Source organism: Microtus pennsylvanicus, chromosome 16, assembly GCF_037038515.1.
Source record: "Microtus pennsylvanicus isolate mMicPen1 chromosome 16, mMicPen1.hap1, whole genome shotgun sequence".
In the NCBI taxonomy this organism is placed as follows: Eukaryota; Metazoa; Chordata; class Mammalia; order Rodentia; family Cricetidae; genus Microtus; species Microtus pennsylvanicus.
This window is the reverse complement of record NC_134594.1, coordinates 2149634-2157813: the sequence shown is the minus strand read 5'-3', so window position 1 is coordinate 2157813 and position 8180 is coordinate 2149634. Positions and strand designations below refer to the sequence as shown.

At 37.2% G+C, this 8180-nt stretch overlaps 1 pseudogene; it reads right to left on the bottom strand.

The window, feature by feature from the left end:
- Positions 1 to 501: 501 nt before the first annotated feature.
- On the bottom strand, positions 502 to 1579 carry LOC142836309 (small ubiquitin-related modifier 2-like; annotated as a pseudogene).
- Positions 1580 to 8180: the final 6601 nt, after the last annotated feature.

Here is an 8180-nt window from a genome sequence, read left to right as displayed (position 1 = left end):
TGATACACTAAATACATTTTCAATTCTCCTCCTGTCTGTAACCTCTAGCCTGGATGATTTTGGAGTTGGGCCATTATTAGATATATATTTGGCATATACACTTTCAATTTGTAAATCTTCCGATATCTTGCCTTTCCTGAATAATACAAACTTCAGAGTGTTTTCAATGTGTTGCTATTTTAAGAAATACTGTAATCAATTAACCACCAAATTATCTCAGCGCAATAAATTATAATTACCATCTTCATCTCATGATAACCACTGCTTTACATTTTATAAGGGAGCCAACTTCAACTGAGTTTTTCAATCAGCTTATAACACTTAAAGCACATGCATACTACCACCAACAAAAAAGCAACATCAATGAATATTTAAAACTTTAAAATAATTCTGGTCTGTAGTTCATTGCCTCTGACCTTTCTGCATCATTGTTCGGAAGATATAAAAGAGAAAATCACCAATAAAATGTACTGTATCATTTACACAAACTAAATATCTATATTTCTTTTTTTTCATTTTAAACAAGAAGTTTATTTAAACAACAAGACACTTGACTTGAAGGGAAAACTATCTAGGATCATTTTGTTCAAGAGTAATTTATCCCTACTTAAAGACAGATTGCCCTACATGTAACAGCTACGTACAAAAGTTATAAAATTGTCCTTGGTTTTACAATGACAAATGAAAAACATTAAAATTCTTCAATTGAACAAGGTATGCAAGGATTTTGTGGTTGGGTTCTTTTGTTAAAACATTGAGAACAAAATAACTTCCTGGAATATAAAGATAAGAGCTGATGAGCGAGCATGCCACTAATGGAGCAGGGGGATATTTTCACAGAACCAGTACTTTCCCCCAGACCACCTCCATCTGCTGTCAATCAAATCAGAACATTGGCCATTTAGTTTAAAAAAGAAGAAAGAAAGAAAGAAAGAAAGAAAGAAAGAAAGAAAGAAAGAAAGCGCAATATGCTTGTGCAATACACCAGTTACTTTATGTACAATAAAGAAATGGGGACAGGGAAATGAAAGAATAGAGAAAACTACACTGTAGTAGTCAGGATGTGGTGGAACCAAATTGAGGCTTTTTAATTGCGAATGTATTCTTGGTCTATAACAAAATTCTGGAGTAAAGTAGCAGGTTCCCTTTTTAGTAGACACCTCCTGTCTGCTGCTGGAACACATCAATCGTATCCCCATCCTCCATTTCCAACTGTGCAGGTGTGAGTCTGTTTCATTGATTGGCTGCCCATCAAACCGGAATCTGATCTGCCTCATTGACAAACCCTATCGTTCACAATAGGCTTTCATTAGTTTACTAAGTGGTGTATGCCTCTTAATTTTAAACTGCACCACAGAGCCATCCTGCCCCGCCACCTTCAAATTAATATGGTCGTTGTTCTCGGTCTTGACTCCTTCCTTGGGTTTCTCGTTGGCCATGGCGAATGCCGGAGTCTCCTCAGCTGCTGCTTCACAAAAGAGGCACCAGGTCCGCACTGAAGGAGCACACAGGCAGCACCAGGAGCGGCAGAAGAAGGAGGGGGCAGCGGCGGGTGAGGCGGAGGGTGCGCGCACGCCGTGCGCTCCCCCTATATTTCATAATAACAAAAAATTGCCTTTATTTTAAATAAAATCGCCCTATACATTTAAGACATTTTCAGGTATCTAAATGAACACAATTATCTAAAGCATTCTGAATGTTTTCATGTCTGTAAATTAAACTCTTTAGGAGTTTGTAATGAAGATAATTGAGTGGATAAAAGGTAGAAAATTAAGATAGTCATGTTTCTTTCAAAAATTGAAAAATTACTAGAGGAAAGAAATATTTACATCAAGAAAATAAAGAAAAACTGTGCCAGATGGGAGAAATGGGGGATGGGGTTGTGGATATACAATGTCTTATTATGCTTTCCGTTTATGTCTGATACTAGTTCTTGAATTTAATCCCTATTCTGATCAAAGCTCCTAACTTTCCCATAAGAGACTTAGTAATTATCTGAGTTCAGTGCCTATTGAAATTGGCAGACTATGTGAGCTCAGTTTTTGCATTTGATTCTTTACTCTTGCAGACCCACAAATGTAGCTGTAGCATGACACACACACACACACACACACACACACACACACACACACACACACACAATTGAGATTTCAGGTTGAGCACTGGGAATTCAGTGTTTTTTTAACTAGCCAGTTTCATCTTTGTAGTTGTTAAAAATAGTCAACTCACTCCATTGTTCTGTAATTCCTCTTTTCCCCCATTGTTCCCAAATAGATGCAATCAGTTTTATAGAGTCTTATATCTGAAAAACACTTTATTCCAGGAAAGTGCAGTTGATAATGCAATCAGAAAATTCTTCAATGTAAGTCATTCCATAACAAAGTTGTTTTCCTCATGTTTTGCAGAATTTCATTCAGTATCAGACTTGGTATCCATTTCATGCCTGTGATTTATTTATTGGTGATATTAGTTATAAATAATATAAAATGTCTCTTATAAATAAAACATACACATTAAAGACTGCAAGATAATGAAAGACCACCCAGTAGCACAGATACTTGCTTCCAGGATGGATAAAGACACAGGTTCAGACAAGATAAAAACTGACTCATTATCAAGGACCTTGCCTGGTTCTGGCTTTTCTGTAACTAGCCACCTCCCCCGTTCATGAACCTCTAGACAGTTGCTTGTCTCTACCTGACTGCACTGGGCTATTCTAAGTAGTAGTCACTCCCATTACATCACACTGTTATCTTTTCCCCAATGTCACATACTAACCAAAGCCTATTGGAACTAGAGACCCTTCATGTTCACTGGAAAGAAGGTGAAAGCCTTGTAATTCCATAAAAATCATAGACTTGCTGTGTTCTGCCTTTGCTCTCTGTCAGGGGCCCATGAACAGATGGGTATGCACATCTTGGTCTATGGCTCACTTAAAGTGCAATAGTTCAAAAGTCTAACTTCAGCATAGGAGGCAAAGAGTCTCATTTGGATCTTATTACTCAACAAAATTATCATTCCTGAATCTTGATTGGGAAATATGAGAAAAATTCATTGAAGGTAACCTGATAACATAATTCTTCATTGATCTATATCAGTAGAGTTTTCAAAGAACTGTAAGAGGAGGAGGGGTGACTGACTGTTTAAGCACACCCATGAGTCGTCTAGTCAAATAACAGAAAAGACTACCAAAAAAAAATACCATTCATAAAGCTTTGAAAACATGGTGTGCCAGGTTTACATCACTCTGAAATCCTGGGTATGGAAGTTTGCACACTTTCCCAAGTTATTTCCTGGTCCTGCTAATGTTGGTCAGGAGCTGAAAAAGCCAGTCATTTTTACATTAAGTAAAATGAGAGTTTGAGAATTATAGGGTCACAATTGGAAATACAAAATAGTATAGGAACATTTCTATATATTCATCACCTAGGTTTTTCCAGATAGTCAGTGTTTCTAAACTCAGGGAAGATAGGAACCAGAAGGTTGACATTGAGCTGCTTTCTTGAAGCAGATATGGTAGCTGAAGAGCTGTGGACATGTGATTGCTTCTGGGAGAGGGAAAGTACATTGCCTTCAACAGTGTGATATAAGGATGATATATAAGGAGTACATTACAAGGCAGTCCTCAAGCCTGAGAATAGTCAGTCAATACAAGTCAGAATGGAAGGGAGAAAAAGGAAAGGAGTGATGAGGGGGGAAAGGGGTCAGTTTAGTTTTTTCCACCTACCTATGCTCTGCCCTATCAACAGGCCAAGACAGTTCCTTTATTAAGCAATGGTTTTCACAGCATACAGAGGGGGATCCTATATCACCTCCCCTTTTCTGTTTAAATAAAAGGGACGGTTTTAACTTTAATACTGTAAAATTACATATAACAAGACAGGGATCAAGCAAGAATCATAGTTAGATTTTTATATCTACTTTATCTTTTATCATAACTAAGAAAAACTATATTACTACTATCTATTCTTCAACTCCATCAAAGACTCCAGAAGGATATAATATTATCTAAGTAAATAGAAAGTGCATTTTAAGCAACTTCCAAAAATAAAAAAGGGGGGAATCAGTTTATAATTAATATAGACCTCTGTGTATTTCTTTGGGACTAAATCACTACAGGACTGGATGGAACAAAAAACTGGGTGAACAAATGGTGCCCACATGGACAACTACACCCACATAAAGCCTGAGAGAAAGTAACTATAGACACAAAACAATAGAGTTAAATATGGCTTATCCATAGCAGCATTTTCTCAGGTGGACTTTGTTTGATAGAGGCAAATGGGTCTCATTTAAGAGAGGCTTCCTTACTCAGCTTTAGCTGCAAAACTTTGCAGCCCTTTTAAGAGGCTTTGCCACAAAACACTTACACGGTATTTATGAATAGCCTACAGCATGCTTCTTGGTCGTGTCACAGATTTTGAAATACCATACATTTGTGACAATAAACATGGTTTTGGCCAGTACATCTGCCATGAGGCTAGACTCTCAGCAAAAAGTCAAGGAATGGGCTGGATCAAGCAGTCAAAGCCATGACTTTAATCCTAGCCATATTTCTTAGCAAATTAAAGACTCTTGTGGTCAAAAAAAGAGAGAGATATACAGTGAACATAGATCCAAAGATAAAGAAAACCTCTAAACAGTTTACTGTGTGTTTAAAAATGTATGTAGGATTGAAAAAAAAAGGATAAAGTCCTTTAAAAAGAGAGTAGTTGGGTGTGGCAGCACACACCTTTAATCCCAAATCTTGGGAGGCAGAAGCATGTGGATCTTTGTGAGTTACAGGACAACCTGGTCTACAGAGTGAATTTCAGGACAACTAAAGATACACAAAGAAACCCTGTCTCAAGAAGCCAAAAATTAAATATAAAAATGAAAGAAATAGAGGTTAAAATAAAGCCATATAAAGATAAAAATACACAGAGAGTCTGGATACTATATGTATCCAGAAGGAAATGAGGGATGGTAGATTCCTTCTGCATTAAGAAAAATCAGGTTTTATCAAGGAAGATCCGCCCTGAGAAATCTCTGATAGAAGAAGATGGCCCAGATGTCTGAGATCTACATCTAGAACAGCTTCGTGAATGCTGGTTGAGATGATCAAGCCTCACAGAATATTCCCGCCAGGACTTGACAATAATTGTAAATTTTCTTTAAATCACCATAAGATTTTCAGTGGCCTCAATCAGCATGAATTAGCCTAAAAAACTACATCCACCTTCCCAAAAAATGAATTATAGATGTTTTCTTTTCTTTAGAATGCTGGTTACAAGTTGTTATGGATAATAGCCAGAGAAAAGCTAACCAAAGGAGATTCAATTAAGAGTTCTTGTTTAAAAAAAAGAACTTGTATTTTCAATAAACTATGATTGACCAGTAGTCATGAAGGATATATAGGTGGGGTGACCAGGAAGGAAATAGAGGCAGGGCGATGAGAATTCTGGGAAGAGGAAAGTTTCAGTCTGCAGTTGCCATCCAGATGCAAAGGAAGATGTTGCTCTGCCTTGCCAAAAAAGGTACCAAGTCATGTGGCTAACACAGACAAGAATTATGGGCTAATGTAAGTTATAAGAATTAATTAATAAGAAGCACGAGCTACTGGGCCAGTCAATTTATAATCAATATAGACCTCTGTGTGTTTCTTTGGGACTGAATGACTACAGGACCGGGTAGTACAGAAAACTCAGTCAACATTGCTATACGTTGTCTCCTCTTGCATGTGCCTCTGTGTTAGTTAGCGAAAAGATAGGATTTGGTCATTTTCTCACTTATCATCTATTTTATTTCATTTGTATTTTTTCTCAAAGTTACCAAATTTTAAATTAAATATTATGTAGATGGTAAATCTACATTATTTTTCTTTTGTCTTCTATATTTTTCTTTTTTTCTTTGTGGGACAGGTTTCTCGGTGTAGTCCTGGCTGTCCCGAAGTTCAGTCTGTAGACTGTGCTGGCCTCAAATCAGAGATCTGCCTGCTCTGCCTCCTGAATGCCGGAATAAAGTCGTGTGCCACCACCGTACTACCATCCTACATACTACCGCCAAACAATATACTACCTACATAATTCTTAATGTTTTGTTTTGTTTTTCTTTTGAGACAGGTTGTCATGCAGTCCAAGCTGCTTTTCAGGTCTTTACGTGCTCAAGAATAACCATGATTTTCTGATCCTCCTGTATTTCCCTTTTTGTGTATGGTTATAGGTATTAAGAACCATGTTTAGGTTTATGTGGTGCTGGGGATTGAGTCCAGGGCTTCATGAAAACACCCTATAAACAAGGCTTTTTTTTTCTCTTTTTAATATGGCATTTTGCTCTTACTTTTATATTTTTATTTATTTGTTTTGAGTATGTCGTGAGCACTGGAAAGGCACAGTGTATGTCACAAGGTCAGAAAACAGCTTGAAGAGTTAGGTGTTTCCTTCTACCATATTTGTCCCACATACTGAACTCAGTTCATTAGTATTAATAGCGAATGACTTCTTTGCCCACTGAGCCATCTTGTCATCCCATTTTTAAAGTTTTAATATGTATTTTATACTGCTTGATTTGTGATACAATTGTTATACACTACATAAATTTAACTCTCACATCCTCTTGCTATTTCCAAGAGTAAAAATATAAAATGCTATTCCTCTTAATATTTACCCTTTTAAATTTAATATAAGAATATTGAATAGATCAACATTAGATTATGATTTAACTTCATCAAAAGGGTTTTGGAATTTGGGAAAGTGAAATTGACTTATTAAACAAACTGATACTTTACTGGTTTTATTATGTATTTATCATCCCTGATTTCCAAGATTCATTTTTATGTTATTTAAGTTTAGTAACCATTTTTAGACCATCGTTGAGGTGCATTTTTTTTTGTTCTACATTGTCTGAATTCCTTTATCTGAGCATGCGTGGATTTTCCCTTCCTTCTGATGCTACTCTCAGCAGCAGCAGTGAGGTTGAGTTGAACGTCATTGTTCATGACACTCAAAAATTTGATGTTCTTTTTTTTTCTAAACTACATAGTTTCTGAGGGAAAACTGGCTCTCGTTAACTTTTTTTCCCAGGCTGAGAAGATATCTCAGGCAGTAAAGTGCTTGCTCGGCAAGCATGAACACCTAATTTCAGGTCCCAGATACATCTAGAAAAAAATGTGTACAGTTATGCACTTGCAGTTTCGGCTTCAGGGAAGCAACACTCAAGATGGCTGGAGACCATTGCCTGGCTGAACTGATGGGCATGATGAGTTTAAAAGTGCAAGACCCTAACTCAAATATCAAGGTAGAGGATAACCTAAAAGAATGACTTCTGTAGGATATTTGTACACTGTGTGAAGACATACTTCTCTGACTGATGCACAAGAGACTGAGTGGCCAGTAGCTAGGCAGGAGGTATAGGCAAAATTTCTGAGGAGAGAGAGAGAGAACTTGGAGGAGGTATCTAAATGAGTGATTTCACCAGCAGACTTGGAATAAGTTAGATGTGCTATATGAAGAAGAGTCACATGGCAGAATAAAGATTCAAAAATATGGGTTAATTATGTTAAATGATCTAGGTGGAAGAAGCCTAAGCAAAGGCCATGCTTTTATAATTAACAGTAAGTCTCCAGGTCATTATTTGCAGGCTGGTATCCAAAGATAGTTCGACAAGAAATCTTGCTGCGTTTGTTGCCTGATGTGTGCCTTGTAAAGCCTCATAGGACTTGAGAAAGCTGGAAGAACATTTCCAGTAGGCTTGCTACTTGCAACACAGAGAAGCAGGGCCCTTTTAAGAGTCCCTGAAACTGAGCACTTGAGTGGCAAGCAGTAAGCTACTCAGTGGTCAGAGACTAGATAGAAACAACTTCAAAGCATAAACCAGGAAATTTCCCATAGCTGGGAAAGATAGACTGACTCCAGCCAGGGTCTGCAGGCATGAGGTTCCACTCACAATGACCTGACAGTGCAGAGCCAGATGCCAGAACCTGTGCGGGTGGTGGAGTCCCTTCACTGCCAATTAGCAATTTACAGTTTGTTCACATGGTCAGTGAAGACTAAAAATATATATAAAAAGTCAGGTCTAGACCAAGAAAACCTTTAAATAGTCAGTATGCTTAAAAAATGTATTTTGATGCTAAAGGAAGAGAAGAAAATTGGTACAGACAGTCATAGAAAAATAAGTAAATGAAAAATAGTAAATTCTTTAGA